This window comes from Bos mutus, chromosome 2, assembly GCF_027580195.1.
Source record: "Bos mutus isolate GX-2022 chromosome 2, NWIPB_WYAK_1.1, whole genome shotgun sequence".
In the NCBI taxonomy this organism is placed as follows: Eukaryota; Metazoa; Chordata; class Mammalia; order Artiodactyla; family Bovidae; genus Bos; species Bos mutus.
Window position 1 is genome coordinate 107,190,426 of NC_091618.1, and position 27,457 is coordinate 107,217,882.

Here is a 27,457-nt window from a genome sequence, read left to right on the forward strand (position 1 = left end):
AATCTGTGTCCTTATTCAGGGATCTTTCTTGGACCAACCAAATAAAAATAACCCCTAACCATTCCCTTACTTGGATTTAATTTACTTCATTTCTCTTAAAAACCACTCAGAACACCACATATTTATTTATAATCTACATTTTTGTATTGGTATATAGATTATAACTTTCATTTTCTTTCATATGTATTATTTATTTAATATATTTGCTCAATATCTGTCTCCTTCCACTGAATCATAAACTGCATTGCTGTGTCCTAGAACAGTGCCTTTACCCAATAAATACTTGGTTAATGAATGCAACCCATTTTCATCTCTCACTTTACATACAGGTAAAATCTGCACCACCGTATTAGACATGGTGTGGGCTTCTGAGAGTCATCCATTTTGCTTTTATCCTGCAGTCCCTGATTTGGGAACATTCACTCTAGTTTGTTACCATTGATGATTAGCCTGACTCTTATCTTGATACTTAGAAGTATTATACCTGAAATTTGTCCCTGCAGTTAACTGCATCCTGGCTTCTGGATATATAATCTCCATCACTCACACTAAATACAGAGATAATGCAACTGAGATACGTTTCCCAGTGTGAAAAAAAGAAAACCAGTATGATTGTCCTGGTAGCATTATGAAACAGCAGTCTATATTGTATCCCTGTTATATTTAGTAGATTTTCATTAAATTCCTCTTCTTGAAGGGCTCTCTTGTTGAGGGATGGAAGGTTCTAGATTTTTGAACTCCCACTAGGTGGAGCACATTCCACACACAGGGTTCTAGAAATCTTCCCCTGAGTCTGAAGCTGTCTTATAGTCTGCTAGGATAAATGAGCATTTGTTTGTGCCTTCTAATCTTGAATGAGATAAGTTGGGTGAAGTGTTTAGCCACTACGGATATATTCTCTGGTTAAACACGAAGAGCTCTGAACACTTAATTCCAGTGCTTCCTATCTGAACAGTCTTCATGTTAAGAAGACTTAATGGGTTGAACATTCTGCTGGAAGCAGCAGGCACACGTTTTCCATTTGGATCTGATAACTTCTCCAGTTTGGGAGGGGAGAGGAATCACTGCCTAGTTTAGTTTTTAAATTTCTGTCCCTAATCACATATTCAAAATGATATTTGTCAAGGAGATACTCATGGAGTAAGGCTAATTGTATCCTCTGACCTTAAACTGAAAAGATCACACCTTATTTATGAATTTACTACTCAGCTTATATTTTAAGCCTTGGAAGTGGTCTTGATCCATGTGCTGAAAGAATTTTTGCTTTTCTCTTTATTGCCTGAACTAATGGAGGCAATGGCGATTTTCCCAGTGTCACATATATCTTGGTTGTTATTCAGTCGCTAAGTTGTGTTCGACTCTTTGTGACCCCGTGGACTGCAGCACACCAGGCTTCCCTGTCCTTCACTGTCTCCCGGAGTTTGCTCAAACTCATGTGCATTGATTTGGTGTTGCCATCCAACCAGCTCATCCTCTGTCGCCCTCTTCTCCTACTGCCCTCAATCTTTGCCAGCATCAGGGTCTTTCCCAATGAATTGGTTCTTCACATCAAGTGAACAGAGTATTGGAGCTTCAGCTTCAGCATCAGTTATTCCAAGGAATATTCAGGGTTGATTTCCTTGCAGTCCAAGGTACTCTCAAGAGTCTTCTCTAGCACCACAATTTGAAAGCATCAGTTCTTTGGCACTCAGCCTTCTTGACCACAGTTAAATCTCAAATACTCAGCTGTTCCTTCTTTAAGAGTATCATATGCCACTGTTGTCCCAGATTTCTTTGACTCTCATGGGAAACAGTGTCCTTGACCTGAGCTGAAGAAATTCACATCTTCATGCTGATGTCTGATCTGTGATAGACACTGGAAAATTATAGTCTGCATGGGTAGACCTGTTACCTCCAATGCCAACCTCTTGTGTAACAAGATGTTAAATGGGATATGAGTTTAGTTTCTAGTGAATCAAAATGACAGAAAACAGTAGGTGACAACTTCTGTCATGTTCTAAAGTAAGGTGTTAGACCACCTACACATGCCTTACAGAGCAGATTGTCAACCTCTAGCTATAAAAGAGGATAGGTAAGGAATTGAAGATTGGAGAGAGAATTTCCTTGTAAAAACTTGTTGCAGTGCTGTGGCATACCCCCACATACAACATGACTAAGAAAGGGAGGTGCTTTTCCTCCAATCTCCAGTAGATTGATGGAGGTTTCAAAGAAACCTGAGAAAGTGTGGTGTTTTCTTTGGAGGTTCAAACAATGCATATCAATTAGTGACTGATATGCCTGAGAGAACCAAATTGCAAGAAATGGAAGTTGCTTGTGGCAGCCCAGTAGAAGACTATAATTTGGAGAATAACTGCTTTCTCAAAGATTGGTTAAGAAATGCATGTTTCCTTTGGATATACACAGAGAGTTCCCTGGGGTTGTCTCATTGGGATTATTTCTAGGAGTGAAACCTGGAGATTTGGTGGAATTCTGAGGGGTTGGCTAGGCTTAGACTGTTGAGAACTAAAATCCGAATTGGGCGTGGGGAGAGGTCATCCTAAGCGTGCAGCCGGAAAGTGCACCAGAGGATTTCAGAGAAAGATTCTAAGCAGTGAATACTCTTCACAAAACCCACAAAGCACACTCAGAAGTGAAATTCAGCACTTAACCAAACTAAGATCATGGGATCCGGTCCCATCAATTCATGGCAAATAGATGGGGAAACAATGGAAGCAGTGACAGACTTTATTTTCTTGGGCTCCAAAATCACTACAGATGATGACTGCAGCCATGAAATTCAAACACGCTTGTTCCTTTGAAGAAAAGCTGTGACCAACCTAGACAGCATATTAAAAAGCAGAGTCATTACTTTGCCGACAATGGTCTGTCTAGTCAAACCTATGTTTTTTCCAGTAGTCGTATATGGATGTGAGAGTTGGACTGTAAAGAAAGCTGAGTGCCGAAGAATTGCTGCTTTTGAACTGTGGTGTTGGAGAAGACATTGAGAGTCCATTGGACTACAAGGAGATCCACCCAGTCAATCCTAAAGGAAATTTGTTCTGAATATTCATTGGGAAGACTGATGCTGAAGCTGAAACTCCAGTACTTTTGCTGCCTGATGTGAAGAACTGACTCATTGGAAAAGACCCTGATGCTGGGAAAGATTGAAGGTGGGAGGAAAAGGGGATGACAGAGGATGAGATGGTTGGATGGCATCACCGACTCAATGGACATGAGTTTGAGCAAGCTCCGGGAGTTGGTGATGGACAGGGAGGCCTGGTGTGCTTCAGTCCATGGGATCACAAAGAGTTGGACATGGCTGAGTGACTGAACTGAAGCTAAGGAATTATTGATTCTAGCTTATAACTTTAGGAAGCTAGTCTCTGCTTCTTTCTTCTGCCCACCACATTCAAAGAGCCTTGGGAGTCTACTGAGTTAATATAGGGAAGAGAGACAGTATCTTCAGGTGGGGTCAATAGAGAAAAACTAACTATGTCACCCTTTCCCCTTGCAGTGTTTCCATCTATAGGAAACAGAAGGACTTTATATTATCATAAAGTGGCCAAAGAAGGTGGAGATCTGCCTAAGATTTTATCTAAGGACAAGGGAAGACCAAGACCCACAGAGTGAATTTTCAAAAGCAGTCATGGAAAAAAAAAAAAATTGCCTTGTTTTGCCCCTTTCTTCTGCCCTTTGATATTATGATATCACATATCTCATATACATACATACTATATACTATGTATACATTATGGACTCCATAGCATATGTATTATACATATAGTATATATACATATAATGTATATGTATATAATGTTGATGTATGTATCAATGTCATTCATTTTTGTTATTCAAATTCTTTAAACTTTGAATAGGGTTTTACCTTCATATATGGATACCTGAGATAGTTGTGTTAATGATTAACACTCGTAGTATTCAATATGATTATTTTTTTGGTCATCTTTCTTGTACTCAGGTTTTCCTTCTGTACTTGAAAGCTATATTGCATGAAGTCTTGTAGTTATATCTTCTTAGACAACCTTAGGGCTTCCCTGGTGGCTCAGACAGTAAAGGATCTGCCTGCCATGCAGGAGAGCTTGGTTTATTTGATCCCTGGGTTGGGAAGATCCCCTGGAGAAGGAAATGGCAACCCACTCTAGCATTCTTGTCTGGAGAATTCCATAGACAGGGAAGCTTGGCGGACTACAGTCCACGGTGTTGCAAAGAGTCTGACACGAATGACTGACTAGCACTTCACTCACACTGATTAAATTCCTTTGAATCCTAATTTTCATACCAGTATTATCAACTCTGCTTGATTTCTACAGATATTTTCCTCATATATCATTTTAAATTTTCTTATTTTCAAGTTTATATATTACTTTGTTTTAGGTTGTTGGATTTGGGTTATACGTATATACTTTCTGTAATGTTCAGTTCAGTTCAGTTCAGTCGCTCAGTCGTGTCCTACTCTTTGCAACCCCTGAACCGCAGCTCGCCCGGCCTCCCTGTCCGTCACCAACTCCCAGAGTCCACCCAAACCCTTGTCCATTGAGTCGGTGATAGCATCCAGCCATCTCATCCTCTGTCATCCCCTTTTCCTCCCACCTTCAATCTTTCCCAGCATCAGGGTCTTTTCAAATGAGTCAGCTCTTCACATCAGGTGGCCAAAGGATTGGAGTTTCAGCTTCAGCATCAGTCCTTCCAATGAACACCTAGGACTGATCTCCTTTAGGATGGACTAGTTGGATCTCCTCACAGGCCAAAGGACTCTCAAGTGTCTTCTCCAACACCACAGTTCAAAAGCATCAATTCTTCTATGCTCAGTTTTCTTGATAGTCCAACTCTCACATCCATACATGACCACTGGAAAAACCATAGCCTTGACTAGACGGACCTTTGTTGGCATTTTTAAGATGCTGTCTCTGCTTTTTAATATGCTGTCTAGGTTGGTCATAACTTTCCTTCCAAGGTGTAAGCATCTTTTAATTTCATGGCTGAAATCACCATCTGCAGTGATTTTGGAGCCCCCAAAAATAAAGTTAGGCACTGTTTCCACTGTTTCCCCATCTATTTCCCATGAAGTGATGGGACCAAATGCCATGATCTTAGTTTTCTGAATGTTGAGCTTTAAGCCCAACTTTTTCCCTCTCTGTAATGTTAGAATTAGTATTTAAAGTTACAGCTATATTTTGATCTTATTGATTTCATCATAGTCTAGTTTTATTTTGACTAGTAAAAATTACCCCTATTTTCCACAGATAATATTTAAACATACGTTCTGCTATTAATGGAAACATCTAACCTAAATCTATAACCTCACTTGTGAATGAGAAAAGATGCTTAGCAAAAATTTTACCTATTTCTTCTCCCCTACTAATTGCCTTTCAGATTTTGCATTAATTGTTTACAATTTTAGTTCCCAAATTGAAATAGTTATATTATGTTTTTCCATTATACCTCTTTCATGAATCCTTATGTAATAAAAGCAGTATATTTTACAACTACAATATAAACAATTATTTGAAATTAAATACACATTTTCCTGAGCTCTTGGCATACCTTTCTTTTATCTTTTGTATTCTAGAATCTTGGATTTTGTTTTATTTTCTCAGACATCACTAAGAAAAAATTTAAGGCCAATACATTGTAACAGTTTGAGATTTTTTAATACATTATGAACATGAATTCAAAATACTGATTTAACTGGGCACAAGAGTTGACGTTTTCATTCATCACTCCTGTGCCTTATGAATTTGCACTATGATTTCCCTAAAATTTCATTTTACAGGTTAAAAGTTTGATATGAGATTCTTTTGTCTATGGAAATAACTTTTTTATTGTTCCTATATGGCTTTTTTTTTTTTTTTCTTTATTTGGTTCTTAATTTAGTTGTGCCCTGGTAATTTATTTTATTTTTTTAATATTGGCCTTTATTTTTTTCCTTTATCTTTTTCATAGCTCTGTTCTGGAATTACCATTTTGCTAGTTGCTAGCTATTTTTAATTGATCCTCTGTGTCTTACAGCGTTTCTTTTGTATTTTTTCTTTCCCTTTGCATTGTGTTCTGAGATACTTTCCTGATTGAGCTTTTCAGACCTTTAACCTTGATCTTTTTCGGTTTGTTTTTAAAAATTTGTTTTCTCTATTTTTTCCCTCCAGTCACAGCCATTGTTTTATTTAACCTTCTAATTGAGCCTTTAAAAATAATGATCATGATTAATTTTTGAGAATGCTAATTAAACAAAGTTGGTCATTGATATAAAGGATAGAGTCTGGATTGATCTGTACTAGTTGCCAAACTGTATTAATTTCTCTCTACTGGCTCTCAGGAACCAGCAATCTGAAGTCTAACTGTAGGCTCCCTAGCTGTATGAGTAGGTTGTGCATGTGATTGGTCACGTGGACTCTTGCATTATATGCTGTGAGTAGTTGAATTCCCAGCCTCATGAAGAGATTGAGAACTTTCCTGGCCCATGACCCCACTTTTGGCTTTTGTCTTCACCCATAGTCTGAATCTCTGGTGGCAGGTTTGCTTTAAAGGACTGTTCTTTCATTTTTAGCTCAAACTCTGGAACCAGCCATTCTGAAAGCAAGTGAATTAGACTTGTTAGTACATCCTTTGTTGTTGACGGGCCCACTTACACTGCCCATCATTCAGTCTTGCTCCTCAATTCTTGCTGCCCCAAGTACTGGTTTGTTAATAGGTCTTCTGAAAAAGTCACTGGCAGTTTTGTGAATTCTTACATTTTACATGCTTTTTTCTACCAATCTTATACATATGTTATCATCTAGAAATCTTCAAGATTTGATTTGATGGCACCCTTTCTTATTAGTTATTTAGTATACTGGATTTATTCTTACTTATTTTAATGTCTCATTGTGGTTTAGGATCTATGAATGAATATAGCCAGATGCTTTTCTAGTTTTAATGACCCAGACTATTGGATTTAGATGTCTGATTATTTTTAAAAAAGTACATCTGTTTTTTTTTTTTTTATTGTAAGGTGTCTTGTAATATTTACAAAATGACCATTTGGAACAATTCTGATTCTGATATCTAGTTCTCTATAAATTGTTTTACTTATATATTGTTGAAATAGGATGTTTTGCTATTTATGGCTTCTCTTTCTTACATTTGTTAACTTTTATTGGAGAGAGACATTGAAAATCTGCCAGGAAAACACATTCAGAAGCAGAGATACTGAGGAAGAACATGAGCTGCATTGCCTTGCTTCCTGAATTCAGATCAAAATAGCAGTCAGACGCTTTCATCCTGCTCAAACAAGGGAGATTGCCAGAGTGTATAAGGTGGAGAGAGTCATGCTTCTTTTGATACTTCTAGCAAATAATGGCAGTGACCCCTCCTGATAGCTGCATCTTGTAATCCATTAAGGCAAACAAACATTAAAGATATGATTTAAAGTAGGAACTCTCCTGGAAAATGGTCATGGTATGGCAACCTCAACACAGTTATTCTATCAAACAATATGTTTGGGGGAATCATACCTTCAAAGCTTGTTATCAAATCATTCTACAGTGATAGCTCTCTTTTTCTGAAGCACTTCCTGTAAAAAAAAAAAAATGAGTATTTAGGGAATTATTATCTATCAAAGAAGAAAGAAAAATGAATGTGCACTGGATAATTTCTAAGGCTTGTCATCCTTTCCTGGGAAAGACTCCCAACCATGCAACCTTCAGAACATAAACAAAAATGAATGAATGAGTTAGCAGTAATATTGTTTTCAGTTTTGATGTGAGTTAAAAAGTGAAAGTTATTCAGAATATTCCTTCATTCAAATTAATCTTCCCTGGATTCCTCATACATTATTCAGAATGCTGTGGTAGAATGACCAATTCCATATGAATACTAGATGGTTTATTTTCTTCTAAATAGAGCCTCTGCCAGCTGCATGCATAACTGTAACTCCATGACAAAATTTTTAATGGAAAATATATTTTAAAAATATTTTTCTCTTCCTTTTAGTAATGACTTTTATTGTCATTCTGACTTCTAAGTGGCATGGATTCATCAAAGATTAACACTCTTCTAGTATTTTTTTTTTTTACTATTTTGATTAATTATAAAAAAAGTTCATCTTTTGTAAACAGTTCATGATCATAATTATCTGTGTCTCTCAGGAGTATTTGGAAAAATTATGATGATGAAATGGAAAGATGTGACAGAGGAGTCGGGCTCACAGTGTGTTCAGTCTGGGTGAAGTTTAGTAATGTGCGTCTCTAGCATCATTCAGATACACAGGTGTAAGAACTGTACTTTGAGAAACATCAGTGCACAGTACTTCTCAAACTTTAATAGGAAAAAGAATCAACCAAAAATCTTGTTAAAATACAAAGTCTGATTCAGTAAGTCTTGGGGCTGCCCTGAGATTCTGAATTTCTGAAAGACTTGTAGGTAGTGCCCATGCTGCTGATTCAGAGAAACCACGCTTCACATAGCAAGTTGAGAGCAGTCTCCAACTTTGCAAATACAGAAGTCTCAATTTTTCCAGTTCATATTGAATTTGATCATGAAGAGACAACACAACAATAACCAAAGAGACAGGAGGCTGATGTTCAAGCCAAATTACCAGTTTAATTATGGCACGGCTTCTTAGCCCTGAGTGCCATGAGAATAACGCAGAGAATGCCAATGCTTAGACACAATTCTGATTTAATTGGTCTGGAATGGTCCTGAAATACATAGTTAAAACTTTCCAGCTGATTTTGATATGCAGCCACAGTGAGGATCCCTGTTTACATTGAGATTTATAATGCCAGTAGATCAACCAATGGTAGTTGACCATCACATCCTGTTTCTTGAAGAAAAGTCTACATAGGGAGCCAGGATTAGGTTGGTTGCTTGCCTGGGGAATGTAGACTCACAGGGAAGAAGTAGAATGATGTGAGCCTCAGCAAGCTTGATAGGTGCACCTTTATCATTGGGTATGCTTGCCATGGTTGAGGGTGTGCAGTAAACCCTTCAGTGCCCTTCTCCCATTGATACAATCTTACACTGTATTTCCATCTAATTTTCATTTTCTGTACTGAGTCTATACTAAGACTATCCTACCTCTGTTTTTTTCCTTCATTCTTTAAAAGATATTTCAAATGCTTTATATAAGACAGATTTTTGCTGTATTCATTTATTCCTGTTTATTTTAATCCTCTCTTTCTAGCAAAATTCTTACTCCCCTTGATTGAAAGTGTTTGTCCCAACATTGCCTCTGTGGTTCACTTTATCATTCATGCCTTAGGGTAGAGTTTCTTTATATAGTTCTGATATTTCCTATTATATATATCCTGCTTTTTAGCTTCTTTCTTTGAGTGTGAGCCTCAGTTCCAAATTCTAGACAGCCCCTCCAATTTTATAATTGCTAAATTATTTGTTCAGTATCAATTAGATGAATATATGAAATGCAGTGTTTTATTGCATTTATATTCCACTAGTTTTTTAATGCAAGAGTTATATTATTTTAAGACAAAGATGAAATGAAAATGAGTAGCACATAGTTTCGGTTCATAGAACAAGACTTCATTTGTCACTTAGGAAAAACTGTTCAGTATAAAATTGAAATGATACAAAGTCACTTTCATGCAAAACCATTTCAGCCTGCAAACTGGAGAAGTGCCAACTGAGTGTTTAACTGACTTTCTCTTTTAAGTGGGAGAACAGTTGACCTCAGAACCATTTTTTGTGAGGGGGTAAACTTTTGCTATTATTAAACTCAGTGGAAGTTTTAACAACAGATCATTTTGAGAACATGTGAAAAGAAGGAGGTAGTAATCAGGAATTCTTTGTGAACTTCTGTCAGACTAATTGAATTTTCCTCTCTGTCAGAATGATAGGACTGATATATCAGTTGAAGTAACAGATGTAATTTACCTTGACTTTAAATGAGCTTCAGCGTCTACTTTTTTGGCATACAAATTGCAATTTTTTAAAGTAATCTAGACTAGAATCTTGCACGTTAGAGTTTTATTTATCTACACCAGAGGCTTATCCAAAATTATCTAAGGTTTTTGTAAATGTGCACTGAATTTTTATTAAGTTATAACCATGTCTAAATTATATTTGTATATTCTTAACCTACAACTGCAGATGAGCCACAGTAATTGTATACAGTAATGACAGTAATATTGTGTGTGTGTTTGTGTGTATAAACCACCAACAAGTCAACAGCCTGCAAGTGGAGTGTTAGCTTAGCTTGGAATATCAGGACTAATCTTCTGGAAAAGCCATATCAAATAGTCATAGAGTCTGGGACGGAAATCAGATTTCTCTAGAGAACACAACCAGTAACAAATACATATAATGGGGCAATAGTGTTGTTTTGCTCTGTTATCTTGAAGCCCACCACAATCAACAAAGCTAAAATATATGGCTCCGTGGGGGCGGGGGAGGTTTGAACATTGCCTAGATAGTAGTAGGCATTCAATATATGTATGCTGAATTGATTTTAGCACAGTAAACATTGTACACACACACACACACACGTGTGTGTGTGTGTGTGTGTGTGTGTGTGTATAGGAGTTGACTCGCATGATGTTTGCAGAGGCTGAAAAGTTCCATGATCTGTTGTTTGCAAGCTGGAGATCCAGGAGAGCCGTGGTATATAGTTCAGTCCAAATCTGAAGACTTGAGAACCAGGGAACAGATGGCACAAGATCCCAGTGAGAGGTCAGGAAGAGACTCATGACACAGCTCAAACACTTGGAGGGACCACACTGTCCCCTCCTTCACCTTTTTGTTCTGCAGGCCCCCAGTGGATTGGATGTTGCCCACCCATGTTAGGGAGGGCAGTCAGCTTTACTCAGTCTGACTCAAATGCCAGTCTCATCTGGAAATAACCTCACAGACACACCCAGAAATCATGTTCACCCAAATATCTGGGTACCCCATGACCTGGTCAAGTTGACGCATGACATTAACCATCATAGCCACCACTTCCATCCCAGCCTCCCCTGTGTCTTTGCACTCGGTTATCTGGTGACACTGAAACACAAAAAATCAACCTTGTCATTAAAAACAAAGAGGAATCTGGGGAGCTCTGTGGAAGGAAAAATGCTTTAAAATTTCAGAAGCCAATTTCTCAAATACAATTGATAGTGTAGGAGAGATGCTTAGACATACGCCTCTTGTAAATATCATCTGCTTATTTAATTGTCAGCCTTGTTGGAAAACTGAATATGTTAAGAGGGGAAAGCAATGTTAGAAATGATAACCCCTTTGAATAGGATTTTGCAGTAATAAACAAAAGTCCCATCTGTTATCTCATTTGCGACTAAGAACATCCCTCTGAAATGAGATGACAGTTTTTACTATGATAAAATCAGAGTCAATAAATGTTAATTTTTACTGTGCTAAAAACAATCAAGTTAGCATAGATGTATTGAATACCTACACTTTCCAGGAAGTGTTCAGGCCTCATCCACACCTGAGGATCCACAGGCATGTACAGGAGCCTGCAGGTTATACATTCCTGTACCTAAGATCAAAGAAAGAGCATGAATAAGTCAGGGAAATCTCCCCCTAGAGAACCAGTTTTAAAATACTAAGCCTTATTGCAACTTACTAATTCCATTTGCAAGAATTTCATGTACCTAAGTTAAGCATTTCTAAATCAAAATTTATCCACTCATGGGTCTCCATGCATGGGACATTCCATACTTTCCTGTGTCCTATGATTGCCCTAGATTGAAAACTTCTAAAACATATGTTCATGCAATAGACTTGTCAGAATGCTGACATTTACTTTTAGGGAAAATTCTAACTGAATCAAGGTTATTTTTTAGTGTTTATGCAGACTTAAACCCAAGTTTCACCAGATTTGGAAAAATATACCTAATATCATTTGGGGGAAATAGCAAGTTCCTTATTCATATTCACATGAGTATGTGATATATATTTCATATATATATGTATATAATTTTTAGTTGATTTTGGTGAACTTCAAGATAGAGAAGTAAAATAAAAATGCCATTGCTCCTTCATTTTGAAGAATTCAGTTCTTAATTCGTAATAGATCGCTCTAAATGCTACACTGTTAATAAATATCTGTAAAATTGTGGAGTACAGCACATCTCATTCTCTTGAAAATGAGGTCCAGCCAACACATATATGATCACCTAATTTAAAGCAAAGAGACCATACAGAGCAATGGAGGAAGATGATCTTTTCAAAAAACTGTTAGTTGGCTATATGAGAAATAAATTTGATGCCTAACTCAAACCATACATACTTCAGATCTGTATGTGATAAAAGAAACAATAGAACTCTGAGAAGAAAATATACAAAAAGTCTTCCTGACCATGAAATAGGCAATGATTTCTTAAATAGGAAAACAGAAAAATCCCAATAATAAAGGAATTTTAGAAAAAGATAAATAGGACCATATTAAGACTAAAAACATCAGTTCATCAAAATATACTGATAAGGAGAATGAAAAGGCAAGGCACACTGGCAGAATATATTTGCAAAAGTCACGGGTTATTAGAGTATGTAATGCTTAAGTTTTTATTTATTGGGAGATTTCAATTATTCAGGGCAACCATGATTTTTTTTTTTTCTTGGAATGCAAAGTGCTGACTCCTGATTGGAATGTGATGTGCACCCTTCGCCTTAATGGCAGCAGGGTAAAATATCAATTTTGGATCTACTTGTGATGATTTCCCACAGCAACATTTCAGTTCAGAGAGATTATTGTAAAAGGCATAAAGATTTAAAATATACTTCCAAGGAATTTTAAATACTTTGCTCCATCAAGGATATAGGTATATTAGCTACAATGCATTTTTGGTCTAAGGAAAAGAAAATTCAACTCGAACTAGCTTAAACAATGTTGAGAGTTCTAGGGGGCTGTGTTATTAACTGAATACACTCAGAAGTGCTTCAGAAAGCAAGTCCATTTCTCTGTTTCGTGGTTCTGCTTCCTCTGTGTGTCAGTGTCCTCGTCAGGTGCTTTACGAGATCGTCACTCTACTCCTAGTTCCCCATGTGTAAGTAGATCAAAGGCAGGGACAGTGGCTCTCACATTTGGCCCATGATTGGAGCTGCTTTTCCAGAACCTATTCTCATTCCTGCCCTTACCTGTCTTTGGTCTGAAATCTATTGCACACCCATTTCTTGAGCAAATGTTTGTTACTGAATGGGCCTGAACTTAAGCTGCCCATCTTGAATGAATCGCTGGGACACGTGGCCTGGAGTTACCCTGAGTAACTTAGCCCAACATTTCTTAAAGTGTGAACTTTGGAATGACAGCATCAGTAGCATCTGAGAATTTGCTTTAAATATAGTTCCCTGGTCTTCATTCTAGATCAGTTGAATTAGTAACTCTGAGGGAGAGCTCTGGCCATCTGTATTTTGTCCAGATCTCTGGGAGCACCACAGATGTAAGCTCACATGCTTACATTTGAATACCACTTTTTGACTAATCAGAGACCACATCTAGAACTGGAGCCAAACACTCAAACAGCTACTGATTAATTGGAAAGGTGTGAGATGTATTATAGATATAGCCATAAAGCCAACTACATACAAAATATACGAAGCATGTTTTATTATGTTTAGTTAATTAAAGTTGTATAGTGTTCTATTTTGGAATCTTTTAAATGAGGTAAACTGTCATTTATTTGGATTGGTTGATTTTTCATACTCTAGATTGTGATGCATTTAGGTGATTATACAATTTATTTAGTAGTGACCAGATTTTTTTAATGTGTAGATTTACTGTATAGAATAGAATAGAAAATAGAATGTAGCAATGTGAAATTGTGATTCAAATTTATATCTACATGTTTACATATGTATGTGCTACTAGGTTGTAACATAACATCCTTAACAACAAGCTGTCTGGTTGCCATGAAGTGATGGGACCAGATGTCATGATCTTAGTTTTCTGAATGTTGAGTTTTAAGCCAGCTGTTTCACTCTCCTCTTTCACCTTCATCAAGAGGCTCTTTAGTTCCTCTTCACTGTCTGCCATAGGGTGGTGCCATATGTTACTGAGCTTTCAGCCTGCAATCTTGATTCCAGCTTGTGATTCATTCAGCCTGGCATTTTGCATGATGTACTCTGCATATAAGTTAAATAAGCAGGGTGACAATATACAGCCTTGATGTACTCCTTTCCCAATTTAGAACCAATCCATCCTTCCATGTCCAGTTCTAACTGTTGCTTCTTGACCTGCATATAGATTTCTTAGGAGGCAGATAAGGTGGTCTGGTATTCCCATCTCTAAGAATTTTCCACAATTTGTTGTAATATACACAAAGACTTTAGCGTAGTCAGTGAAGCGGAAGTGGGTGTTTTTCTGGAATTCTCTTTTTCTATGATCCAGCAGATGTTGGCAATTGATATGTGGTTCCTCTGGCTTTTCTAAATCCAGCTGTATATCTGGAAGTTCTCAGTTCATGTACTGTTGAAGCCTAGCTTGAAGGATTTCGAACATTGCCTTGCTAACATGGAAATGAGTACAATTGTGCAATTGAACATTCTTTAGCATTACCCTTCTTTGGGATTGGAATGAAAAGTGACCTTTTCCAGTCCTGTGGCCACTATTGAGTTTTTAAAATTTGCTGGCCTATTGAGTATAGCACTTTAACAGCATCATCTTTTAGGATTTTAAATCCATCTTTGTCCTTAGACACTGATGAATTGGATTTGAGCACTGAAGGGAAGAAAGGAGCTGAAAACCATCTGATATCAAAAGGTAGGTGTAGACTTTCCCTAAATTTTGTGATTTTTGCCCCTTACTAGCATTAGAAACATAGTAGTAGGCAATACCTTTTAAAGTTTATTAGAAAGAATTGTGAAGTTTTGCACATAAGTCCATACAGTTTTGTCTCCCTAATAGTTTATTATTAATATATAATGACTCAGTGCTAAAGAATTTTCCTGCCAATTCAGGAGACACAGGTTTAATCCCTGAGTTGGATAGATCCTCTAGAGAAGGAAATGGCAACCCACTCCCGTATTCTTGTCTGGGAGATTCCATGGACAGAGGAACCTGATGAGTTGCAGTCCATGGGATCGCAAAAGAGTCAGACACGACTTAGTGACTGAACAACAGCAACAACAATTAATAGTAATAATTAGTACTTAACAATTCTTAACAGTATTTCAAATATTTTTCATGAATTATTCATATAATTCTTACCACAACCTCTAAGTAAAAGGGGGAAAGAAAATTCCATGATCACATCCTTTACATCCAGATATGATTAAGCAGTAATAGCCTGTTTCAAATGTCCAGCACTGATGAATTTCAGTGCTTTTAAGATTATATAAAAAAGTGGATTTAAGATTTTGGGAAGTTCTCTAAGGCTAATGCAGTGAAAGATGTGGAAGTGGCAAATAGAAGGCATAAAAATAGACAGTAATATAGACATTTGATTTAAATGAGAAACAAGATGGGTATGGTAATCCACTGAAAGCGTACTATCAAGACAGCATTTATAAGATAAGACTGACACTTTGGAACTATAGTTCATGTCTTTGGCAAGCTCTGTCTAACCAAGAGGCCTTGAGCATGAGCAAAGACAAACTAAGCTTGGGACTGGGCCATCCTTTCAAAGCTCTGCCTTACTCTGGTCTGAGAAATGTAATTATTCCATCTTTAATCTTTATTTCTAAGAAAAAGTCAAACTGAAAAAATGGGCTTTCTGAAACATAGTTACCTTAAAAGATTTATATGAGGAATTCATTACTAGAAGCTGAGTCCTATGTGATTTTTTTAAAAGGATCTCTTTTCATTTGAAATAATTATTTGAAAAACCTAGACTATCAGGAGGACAATCATATTATGCCTTTATTGCACTGCTTCAGCTGTTTCTTAAAGGAGATAACTTGAAAATAAAGACAATTGAAATGCAAATTTTTGGCCTCAATGAAATAATCATTCTTTTCAGACAAGGATAAAACATAATATTTAGAATGGGCTTTTTTTTTCCTTGTAAGAAGATAAAAATGTTCTTTCCTGCAGCAGATTTTATTTGGCCATCAGAAAGTTCCAAGGCATTCCAATTAAGAGGAAAAATATAATCTAACCTCATTATAGAAAAAAAAAAAAATTGAGAGTGCTAATGGTGGCCAGTCCTTATTCATTTAGCAGAATCAGAATCCATCCCATGGAAACATGAGTAAGGCCACTTAGGATAGTGGCTATGAGCAGGGCAGGGTTGAAGTCAGATAATACTAAATTAGAAATGTAGCTTTTCTGAGTGTTAGTTGAGTGACTTTAAGTTACCTGCTGCTGCTGCTAAGTCGCTTCAGTCGTGTCCGACTCTGTGCGACCCCATAGATGGCAGCCCACCAGGCTCCCTCGTCCCTGGGGTTCTCCAGGCAAGAACACTGGAGTGGGTTGCCATTTCCTTCTCCAATGCATGAAAGTGAAAAGTGAAAGTGAAGTCGCTCAGTAGTGTCCGACTCTAGCACCCCATGGACTGCAGCCTACTAGGCTCCTCCATCCATGGGATTTTCCAGGCAAGAGTACTGAAGTGGGTTGCCATAATTTTCCCTAAATTCCACTTCCAAATCTCAGACATGGATATGAATGGAAATATTGAGTTAAAGGATCATTTGGGAAATTGATGGTCTAATAGATGTGACATGTCAAGTGCAATAAATGGTAGTTACAGTGTTGTGATGTAAACTCGACACTGCATTTCATTCACGTATTGCTCACTGCATAATTGATCACAGGAACATTTTTCAAATTTGTATTGGCATTATGGTCTATTCTTCTCAGTTCTTTACGTGTTAACATAAATAAGTTACTACTTTAAAATATTCAAATGGTTCTTGAGAGGGAGGGTCTTTTCAATATAAATAAACAAATAGATTCATACACACACACATATAAATACCTCATTTTTTCAAGACAAGACATTCCAGTAGTTATATTGGAGATACCTGTTAACTTCTCTATTTCAGTCACATGTATGAATATAAGATTTTCTTTCCGTTCTGGAATATGAAAAGGAAAATATTTAAGAAGTACTTATATATTAATAAAGAGTAAAATACTTAAGTGAAAAAAGTAATTCCACTGAACTTGTTTGCGTGTATATGTTTTTAATATGACAAAGTATTTGTTTATGACAGGATCAAAGATCTATATATTCAAATGTATTTCAAAAAGAATTCCAAAAAGCAAGTATAAATTATTTTTAATTATTTGTTCAGTAATTGAGATTGAACTGTAAAAAGGAATAGTGCTAAGTGGTTTTAAAAAAAACCTACTTCGTATCACCTAAAGGGAAATGGCAAATTTAATGAAGATGTGACTGAAGTTTTTTTCTCTTCCCTTCAGTAAGGTTATTTCTTTCCATCTCCAAGGGCTTTTCTCACAATGACCTCTGAAAGAGAAGCTCAATGACATTGCCTGCAGAAATTATCTGCTGCTTCTAAGTCAGTCACAGGTTTTGCTTCAAGGCAAGAAACACATTGCTCCCAATCATACCTAAGTGCACCATTTTCAGAAAGCTTCACCCTCCTCTAAATGCAGCCCCACCTCCTACAGACAGATAGAAATATTTCAATGAATTACTCAAAGGAGGTATTACCTATGGCCCAGTTTCATGATATGTACTTTTTTAAAAAAAGAAGATGCTCAGTTATCAAAAAAAGGAAGCAATAAATTTGAAAATCAAATATAGATATATTAGCACATATTAAGAAAAATTTGCATGTTATTTATGAATATTTTAAGCAGAATGTCTTGGAAAAAAAGGCTATTAACTTGACCTCAGTAAGCTGTGTACCTTATTTGTATAATTATTACCTACTATAATATTCCTTGATATTAAAACATGATACCATCATGCTGTAGCTGTAGACTTTTTGATGGATGCAAAATCAGCTACTCCTTCCTTTTGTCCATCTAATGACCAACAGGGAGGGATAGGAGACTTTCGCATTCTGGGGGCGGGGGGGTTGGGGGGAAGCAGAGCTGAATGGAAGGGAGGCATGCTTAGCAAGGAAAAGAATAAAGCTGATTGGCCCACTCAGGTTCACATTAATAGCATACATCTTTATCAGAAGTAATCTATGACTAGTCTTTGTTCTCTTGGGGAAAAAAATAATAGATACAGTAACCTAGGTATTGCCTTGGCTTATTACTGATGCAGAGTCTCCCCCAGGTCTTGCTTTTGATAACAGATACATAGTCTTCAGTAACCATGTTGAGCCCTATAGGATTACTCAGTAGTACAAACAGTAAAGAACAAAAATGTTCCATTAAGATTTCTCAAGAGATGACTACCTGTTTCTTTGAGTGATTATTCCCACGTTTGTAAATCCTGTATCATAAACAGTTGGCTAGTTTTTCTTTGTTTTGTCCTGTCAGCTGAGTTTGGACATGATGACATATGACTGGCAGGGCTGTGTTCCTTATAGAGGATGGGAGCAGAAGGCCATTCTGTGGTATAGATAATGAGCAGATAAATACGTTGACTCCTAACTCCCAATGCCATCTTGTGTGGCACTTGTATCTTGTTAGTCAAAAGTATTGTTTTTCACAGCACGAAAAAAGCAATCGATTAAGCAAATTAATTCAGCATATACTTTTAAACTTGATATAATACACATGCATAGAGAATATCTAGACTGTATAGTCTGAGATTAATGTATTCATTCATTCAGCATTTAATGTGTGGTATATAACAGACATTGTTTACGGTACTGCTGTAAGGTAAAGACCGTGTTTTATGCTGTTTACATTCTGGTAGAACAAAATAGATAATAAACACCCAAACAAATACACATGGTTAGTTGGGGATAATGGGAAGATATACAGAGTGTGGTAAGGGGGTAGAAGGGCTTCCCTGGTGTCTCAGGGGTAAAGAATTCCCCTGCCAGTGCAGGAGATGCAGGTTCAATTGCTGGGTCAGGAAGGTCCCCTGGAGAAGGAAATGGCAACTCACTCCAGAACTCTTGCCTGGGAAATCCCATGGACAGAGGAGCCTGTCAGGCTGTGGTCCAGGGGGTTGCAAAGAGTCAGACACAATTTAGCGACTGAACAACAGCAAAAGGGGGTAAAAAGGGAAGATAGTGATGCCGTTTATTGCTCAGTGGCACTCTTAAGAGCGTAGCTTTCCAGAAGGACGACAATCTTGGGAAAATTCTGTAGACTACTGATTTGCACAGTCTGAGGACTATAATGTTATAGACAGATATTTCATGACTTTAGGTTTATGGTAAGCAATTTTCTGTATAGATTACTTTTGAGAGTAGACTGCAAAATGGTCTTCTAATCAAATCTAATCAAAATCTAACAAGGGCATTATACGAAGAGGTGATTATAAACTACTCTTTCTCATAAATGCAAAAATCTTAATCCAAATATAAGCAGGCCAAATTCTATGATATATAAAAATTATAATACATATTGCTCAAGTTGGACTTATTCCAATGATGAAAGATTCAAAAATTAAATCAATATTATATCACATTTAAAAAAATAAATGAGATGTTCTGAATAAATACAGAAAAATAACTTGATAACATTTAACATTTCTTCAGAATTAAAAAATAAAACTGTTATATTACTAATAGGAATGATTTTTCCCATCTGACAGAATATTTCTGACATTATTCTTAAAGATAGAATTCTTTTTTTAATATAAATTTATTTATTTTAATTGGAGGCTGATTACAATATTGTATTGGATTTGCCATACATCAACATGCATCTGCCACGGGTGTACACGCGTTCCCCATCCGGAACCCCCCTCCCACCTCCCTCCCCGTACCATCTCTTTGGGTCATCCCAGTGCACCAGCCCCAAACATCCAGTATCATGCATCGAACCTGGACTGGTGATTCATTTCATATATGATATTATACATGTTTCAATGCCATTCTCCCAAATCATCCCACCCTCTCCCTCTCCCACAGAGTCCAAAAGACTGTTCTATACATCTGTGTCTCTTTTGCTGTCTCGCATACAGGGTTATCATTACCATCTTTCTAAATTCCATATATATGCATTAGTATACTGTATTGGTGTTTTTCTTTCTGGCTTACTTCACTCTGTATAATAGGCTCCAGTTTCTTAATACTCACTCTATAAGATCAGAAACAAGGCAAGAATACATCTATAGCCACTTCTATCCAGCATTGCACTGAAGGGTCTACCCAGTGAATAAAATGAAAAGGAACAAATGTCAAGGGATTAGAAAAAAGATTACTATGTTGTATATGAAGAGAGGATAAAATATCTATAACAAAATTATTAGATTAGTATCTAATATTAATAATTATATATTATTAGATTAATATCACCATTTTATATAACATGGTAATGGGTTTAAAAAGATGGTCACCATATACATACATACATATATATAGAGAGAGAGCGAGAGAGAGAGAGGGGAGATATATGTATGGATACACATGTGACATGTATAAACATTTCGTTATGGGTTGAATTATATCACTTAACAATTAAATGTTGGACTCCTAATCTCTAGTACCTCAGAATGTGATTTTATTTGGAAATAAATAAATAATAAATTTGCATGGGAGTCAAAGGGAGGTCACTATCATGGACCCAACTGATATAACTGATGACACTCACAGAAGGAAAATATGAGTACACACGGAAGACGACGACTGTGTGTTAGGAGTCATGCAGCTGCACGCCATGGAAAGTCAAAGATTGCCAGCAATCCACCAGAAGCAGGAAGAGTCAAGGAAGAATTTTCTTAAAGGTTTCAAGAGGCGCATGAACCTACTGATGGCCTTTAGAACTGTGAGATAATAAATTTCTGTTTCAAACCTCCCTGTTTTTGGTAACTTTGTTACAGTAGCCCTAGGAAACTAATACAGTTCATATCAACATTATTTGTTGTGTTAAAACATTTGAAAACAACCCAAATATCCATCAACAGTACCATGAACTTTTTTTTTTAAGGTGGTATGTTCACATACTGGAATAGATGTATTCATGCACTGGAGTCAGAATAAAAATAAATAGAATACTGCTACAGATACAGATAGGTAGATGATAGGTAGATAGTTATGATAGGTCCATGCATAAAGTAAAAATTAGTTCAACTCCCTGGTGTTAGATCAGAATAATTATTACTTGTTTGGGCATAAAGAGGTCCTCTTGGTGTTGCTGTTGCTGAAATGACCTGAAACACTCATTCTACAACCCAGAGAATTGCAGAAGCCAAATTGTAAGATAAGCTACTTCGTGGTATCCTGAGAACCACGTAGTATTGTGGGAGGTTCAAGAGGGAGGGGACGTAAGAATACCTATGGCTGATTCATGTTGATGCATAGCAGAAACTAACACAATATTGTAAAGCAGTTATCCCCCAATTAAAAATAAATACATTAAGAAAAATTGTGAACTCTCTAGCCAGCCTACTGAAGTTTAAAAGCCAGCCCCACAACTTGCTACTAAGTTAATCTAGGTAAGTTACTTCTCAGGTTTCAGTTTCTTATCTATGAAATAGAAACAACATTATCTATTTTAGGAGATTGTTTTAAGGATATAATAAATTAAAGCTTCTAAAACATTTAGAATAATACCTAAATATTTAATATGCATTTCTTAGTATATATTTATTAAATATATTTATATTATATATTTAATTTATGTAATTAAATTTATATATTTATTATATTTAGTATGTATTATATCTTTATTGCATATTTCAGTTCAGTTCAGTCACTCAGTCGTGTCCGACTCTTTGCAACCCCATGAATCACAGCACGCCAGGCCTCCCTGTCCATCACCAACTCCCGGAGTTCACTCAAACTCATGTCCATCGAGTCAGTGATGCCATCCAGCCATCTCATCCTCTGTCGTCCCCTTCTCCTCCTGCCCCCAATCCCTCCCAGCATCAGAGTCTTTTCCAATGAGTCAACTCTTCTCATGAGGTGGCCAAAGTAATTTTGAAATCTCATGTTTAGAATTAGATTGTTTTTATCCATTTATGCTAAGTCTGTACAAACTAGTAAGTAGTACATTAGTGAAGTGTTAGTCACTCAGTCGTATCCGACTCTTTGTGACCCTGTGGACTGTAGCCCACCAGTCTCCTCTGTCCATGGAATTCTCCAGGCAGGAATACTGGAGTGGGTTGCCATGCCCTTCTCCAGGGGATCTGCCCAACCTGGGATCGAATCTGTGTTTCCTGCGCTTCAGGCAGCTTCTTTACCATCTGAGCCACCAGGGAAGCCCAGTATGTGAGTACACTTAAGCATTAAGCAGTACATGTGAGCAGATATGTTCATGATAAGAGCACATTCTAAATCTTAATTAAATGCATCTTAAATCACTATTAATAGTATTGAAAATGTGATCTAAAGAGACATTTGCAATCATTATAGAATAAAACAGCTAAAAATATTATCTGTATGGAGTTGAGACTTGGATAACATACTGTTAAACTATAGTTATTTCCCTTAAAAGATGAAACTGTATTGAAAGCAGTTTCTAATTATCATTCACATTTTTAGACATGAATGCATGAGTTTAATTAATATACCTAATTATTAAAAATTTAAAACAGGTAAGCAAGAACTATTGCTAGTATTTAAAAACTGTTAGCCTTTAGATAGGCTTCCATGGTAGCTCAACTGGTAAAGAATCTGCCTGCAGTGCAGGAGAGCCTGGTTCCATTCATGGGTCAGGAAGATCCCCTAGAAAAGGGATAGGCTACTCACTGCAGTATTCTTGGGCTTCCCTGGTGGCTCAGGAGGTAAAGAATCCGCCTGCAATGTGGGAAACCAGAGTTCCATCCCTGAGTTGAGAAGATCCCCTGGAGGAAGGCATGGCAACCCACTCCAGTATTCTTGCCTGGAGAATCCCCATGGACAGAAGAACCTGGCGGGCTACAGTCCACGGAGTCCCAAAGAGTTGGATACAACTGAACGACTAAGCACAACATGGCAACCTTTAAATCTCCAACACCTTTGCAAATTGTCAAGTATTCTCTATTTTCTTATTAATAGCAAATTGTGTAAAATTATTTCTGTAGAATTTGCAATGAAAGACTGTCTTTCCACAATGTTGAGTCTTAAGAGTAGAGTTGTTATTTTTTTTCTGAACACTCATTTTGCCCACTTTCAAAAATAAACTCCCATCATAGTAGCTTTCCTCTGAACTATAATGCTGATGTGTATTCATGAGTTCCAGGACCAAGGGCTCGGCAATACATCTCACCAGCTTCAAACTCAGTGTCCATCTACCTGATTCCTGCTCTATCCCAAAGCGAGTTTATTTGATGCCATTAATTTCACAATACCGAGAAGATTCACTGAGTTCACTGGTATAATCATCCTTGAAAATGGGACCATTAATCATTTTCTGCTGTCAGATCAATTCAGAAAATACTAAAAATTGGTTAACTTATTTTTCAGGGTTCTGACACTCAAATATAAATAGAAGTAGTAGTTTGAACATGTTCTTTTTCTTTTATTCAAAGATAGATTTTAATCTGGGTATCTTAATTTTAGTTGTATATAGATTAATAGATTTTTAATTCAATATAGATACATAGCTATATTTGTAAACCAATTCATCAAAATATTGTTAGCGATTTGGATTTTAAATAATACTTCCTAGAGTGATGTGAGGTTATTTAAAAAACTATAATAGTTATTGAGTCTTCTGCTGTAAAAAACATGTTATCTAAATTGCAGTTGGTACCAGAAGGAGCTGGAGAGGGATTGAAAATCATCTTTATGAGTTGAAGTTGCCACCATCCTCATAATCTCTACAGCCCACTCCTAGTCTACTGACTTACTTATCATAATCCATTCAACTCACGTGGAAAATTTTACAGAGTTACTTATGATTATATTCACCAGTTATTTAAATATTACTTTTGTGAGAGATAATCATCAGTTTCTGGGACCTAATTTCTATTTAAAGAACTATGAAAAGTATTGAGTAAATCTAAAATTAGAAATAAAATATGTATTTACTTTTCCATGTAGCTTGACAGTTTCATATACCTATTGTTAAAGAAGCATTCAGAGCCTCTGGCCTAAGGGTTCATTTTTTTTCTACATAGAAAATAGGCTTTATGACTTTAGGCAGCCTGCTGTTTTGTTATCCTTTATACGGGTAGGAAAGAGCAGGCTGATTGAAGAGATTCATTATAATGTAGTTTCAGCTCCTTGATCCTGTCCAATGAGAAAAAGTAAAGAAGAACCTGCTAAAAATAGATAAGCAGAATTCTGGGTAAACAAAATGAAGAGACCCTTTCTTATTTAGGTTCCTTTCTTGAAAAAGCCTGTGGGAAATGTTCTTTCTGAACATGACCTGCTAATTAATTAGCACATATTAAATATATGTGCATTTTGAAAACAAAAATTGACATTTGGTTCATTTATGCCACATAAATAGAACTAAGACTTTGTGGGAAGACACGTTCCTATATCCAAATTATCCTTTCGTAGATGGGATAGTTTCATCGCTTCAAAGTTAGCTAAGATGCAAAACAAAATCAATATACCAAACTCCATCTTCTAAATTACTCCCATTGAAAATGAAACATGGGTTTTGCAGTTGAAAATCTGAAAGAGCAGATGTAGAAACAGAGATTTTGGCAGGCTCAGTCAGAAACTAATGAGCTTTGGGAAAATCCAGCTGATAATGGAGTTCGGGTAGATTACAGTCAAAACTATAGGTTGTTGAATGCCTACAGTGAAGTGGCTTCAAGGTGGCACATGGAAACTGACCAGAGGTAGCCTTTCCAAATTCCTTATAGGATTGCTCTTTATCACAAAAAGCTACCTAAGGTGGTATCATTCAATATGTTCAGAATTTACATTCCTCTTAATAAATATACCACACACACACTTCTTTTGAAGCAGGAGTAAAAGTGCACTGTGCATACCTTAAACTCTTGGTGCATGCCTTACATGGTCCATTAGCCACCATAAAACTATGGATGGCCTTTCCTTCATGGTGGCTATTTATGCCAAGCCTGTGCATTCTCTCCAGTTAAAGGACTCTCAGTGAGAGGCCCAGAGCCCTCAGCCAAAGGTTAGAAAACCCAGAAGGATAGTAGGAGAAAGTGCTAGCTGACCATGAAAGCTCAGAGTTCTTGTACTCTGTAATAGGGAACTCTTTCTGTAATGGGTTCTCCTGCTGGTTCTTGATCTGATGAGTTATATACAAACTAACTAATTTCATGTGTTGAGTGTTTTAGTGTGTATTTTGGTATGTTTCAGTATGTTTACAATGTTTCAAATTTAATTAGTACCTATTTGACTATGCAATTCCGGCACACCTGGTTGTAGCTTTACAGAATATACAAATTAGGCAATCTTTATGTGTTGATGCTGATAAAATGTTGTCATGGTACTTCAAGTCGGAATTCATCCATACACATTTTTCAGTTATTGAGTCCTACTTTCTTAATATGTGTGTTTGGAAGGGTATGGAATAAAAGTAGATATAAGAAGTGTTAACAAGAAGAAGCAGGAATCTCTTTGCAAAATATTGTAGTTCCCAAGTATACCATGCCTTTCCAGACCATCTCAGCACCTTCCCAACTCATGAGTCTAATCCAGTGTTTCTCATAAAATCCAGTCTCACTGTAGGCTCTACCCCTTGGGTCCAGTGGATCCAGATCGGTGATTTGCACCTGCTGAACATTCAGTGACATCCCAAGAGATGTTAGAATAAAATGCAAACCTCTAATCATAGTCTAAAGGATCCTACACAGATTTTCCCCTGTCCACCAAGCCTTCACTGTTGTCTAGGAAGCACTCAGGTAACCTTGCTCTGAACTATCCAAGTTCCTCCTGTTCCAAAGGCTTTGCCTTGTTCTTCCTGTTGCTTGCTGTGCTCTTCCTCACTCTTCATTTTTGTAATGGAAGTATAGTCTTTATTTGGCAGCATCAAAAGAGCAAATCTGTCAGCTGTTAAGTGGAATGGTGAAAAATGGCAACAACCTGCAGTGATGTTGAAATTTCAGTATTTTCAGAATTCTTTATGACAAATGGCCATATACGTATGATCTAAATGTCCTTCATATGTTTTCATGAAAAAAAAAAGGGGGAGGAATGTTAAATCCTTTTCTATGTGGAACATTAACATTGCCAAAAAATAATTTAGCCTGAATTTGGCAACTTAATTATATAATTAATTAAGAAATGTATATTGGCACATTTTGTATTTAGAAGGCCAAAAGGGTTTTTACTTAAGGCTTTAAAGTGTTTTTGTAGAAGTTAATTATCCACAAACTCAAATCTTATAAATTCATTTTTTCAATAAATATGGAGCAGCTACTATATGCCAATCACTCTAAAAGTTAGTACACCACATGTTCAGTTATCATGTAGATTGTAAAGAAACATGAACCAAATCAATAGACACTTTGGGAACAACCAGTAAAAATAGTTCGTTTTCCTGCAAGCATGAGAATGTATTCTGTACCTATTATTGTGCTTGGTGCTGAGAATATAAAATCTCTGATTTCAAGATGTTTGGACACTGACAGAAGCAGACTTTGAAAAGAATTCAGTATATTCCATCATAAGTATAGTAACATAAACATGTTAAAGGCATAGTGGTAGTAAAAGAAAAGAAAAGGAAGATGGGGTAGTCAGTCAGTGATGAGAGAAGAGGCAGTGGTCACTAGGGAGGTTTTCCTGGAATATCTGAGAGTATCTGAGTTTTGAAAAGGGAAGAAACACGGATTACCAGCATAGAGTATCCCCAGCCTTTCCTTTCCACCTGGAGGTAAAGGTAGTTTTCTTAGTTTCCTTCTCTTCACTCTGTTTGATTAGTTCTTCAGTTATGCAAATCAAAGGAAGAAGGGACTATGGGAGAGAACCAGAACTTAGGGAGGAGTTTAGGGATCATTTAGAAGAAAAATAAGTAGAGGCTATTGTATGTAAGGAAAAGAAACGAAAAAAACAGAAAAAAGAAACGGGGGAAAGTGGATGCTTTGAGACATTCCTTTTCTCAGACTATGTAACATATTTATGGGTTCAAGAGTATAATATCCTGGCATAATGCAGGGTAGTGCAAACTAACGGATGCTCAACTCATTATTGTAAGGTCTGGGACTGAACCATATGAGACACAGAATGGAAAGTAGATATTTACTAGGAAGTCAGAGAGGGATGACATTGGATCAGATCAACTATAATGGACAGAGGCATGTGTCTCTGTTTCTTTCATAAACACATGAAATTGCAAAAGTTGATGGCTCTTGAAAAGCTTGGTACTGAATACTTTACAAAGGAAATGGGAATGTGACAGAATGAGGATATGGGATATATCTCTGGAATATGAAAAACTTCTCATCAGTCAGTTAGTTCATACTTCAATAGCTGTTTTGACTGTTTGCATTAAGTTGCCAAACTGGCCCCCAGTTTGCCTTCTCATTTGACACAGTCTTACTCTTTGTATAGCACAGTGGCTTTCTGAGAAATGCTGACATGCGATTCCACTGGATTTATCTAACAACATTTGCAGTATCTTTTGTCATCATCGTCTTTCTTT

The 27,457-nt window shown here is 36.7% G+C and overlaps 1 protein-coding gene across 2 annotated transcripts in view; it reads left to right on the top strand.

Annotated features, from left to right (window-relative positions):
* Nucleotides 1–27,457, top strand: part of B3GALT1 (beta-1,3-galactosyltransferase 1) — a 628,268-nt gene that overhangs the window by 167,531 nt on the left and 433,280 nt on the right. Inside the window, exon 1 of one of the 2 annotated variants that reach the window (XM_070357856.1) lies at nt 14,618–14,689. The exons of the other annotated variant lie outside the window; for it this stretch is intronic. The gene's annotated coding sequence lies outside the window, so the exon portion shown is untranslated. Of the gene's footprint in view, nt 1–14,617; nt 14,690–27,457 lie in introns of those variants that run through there. 2 annotated transcript variants of the gene reach the window in all.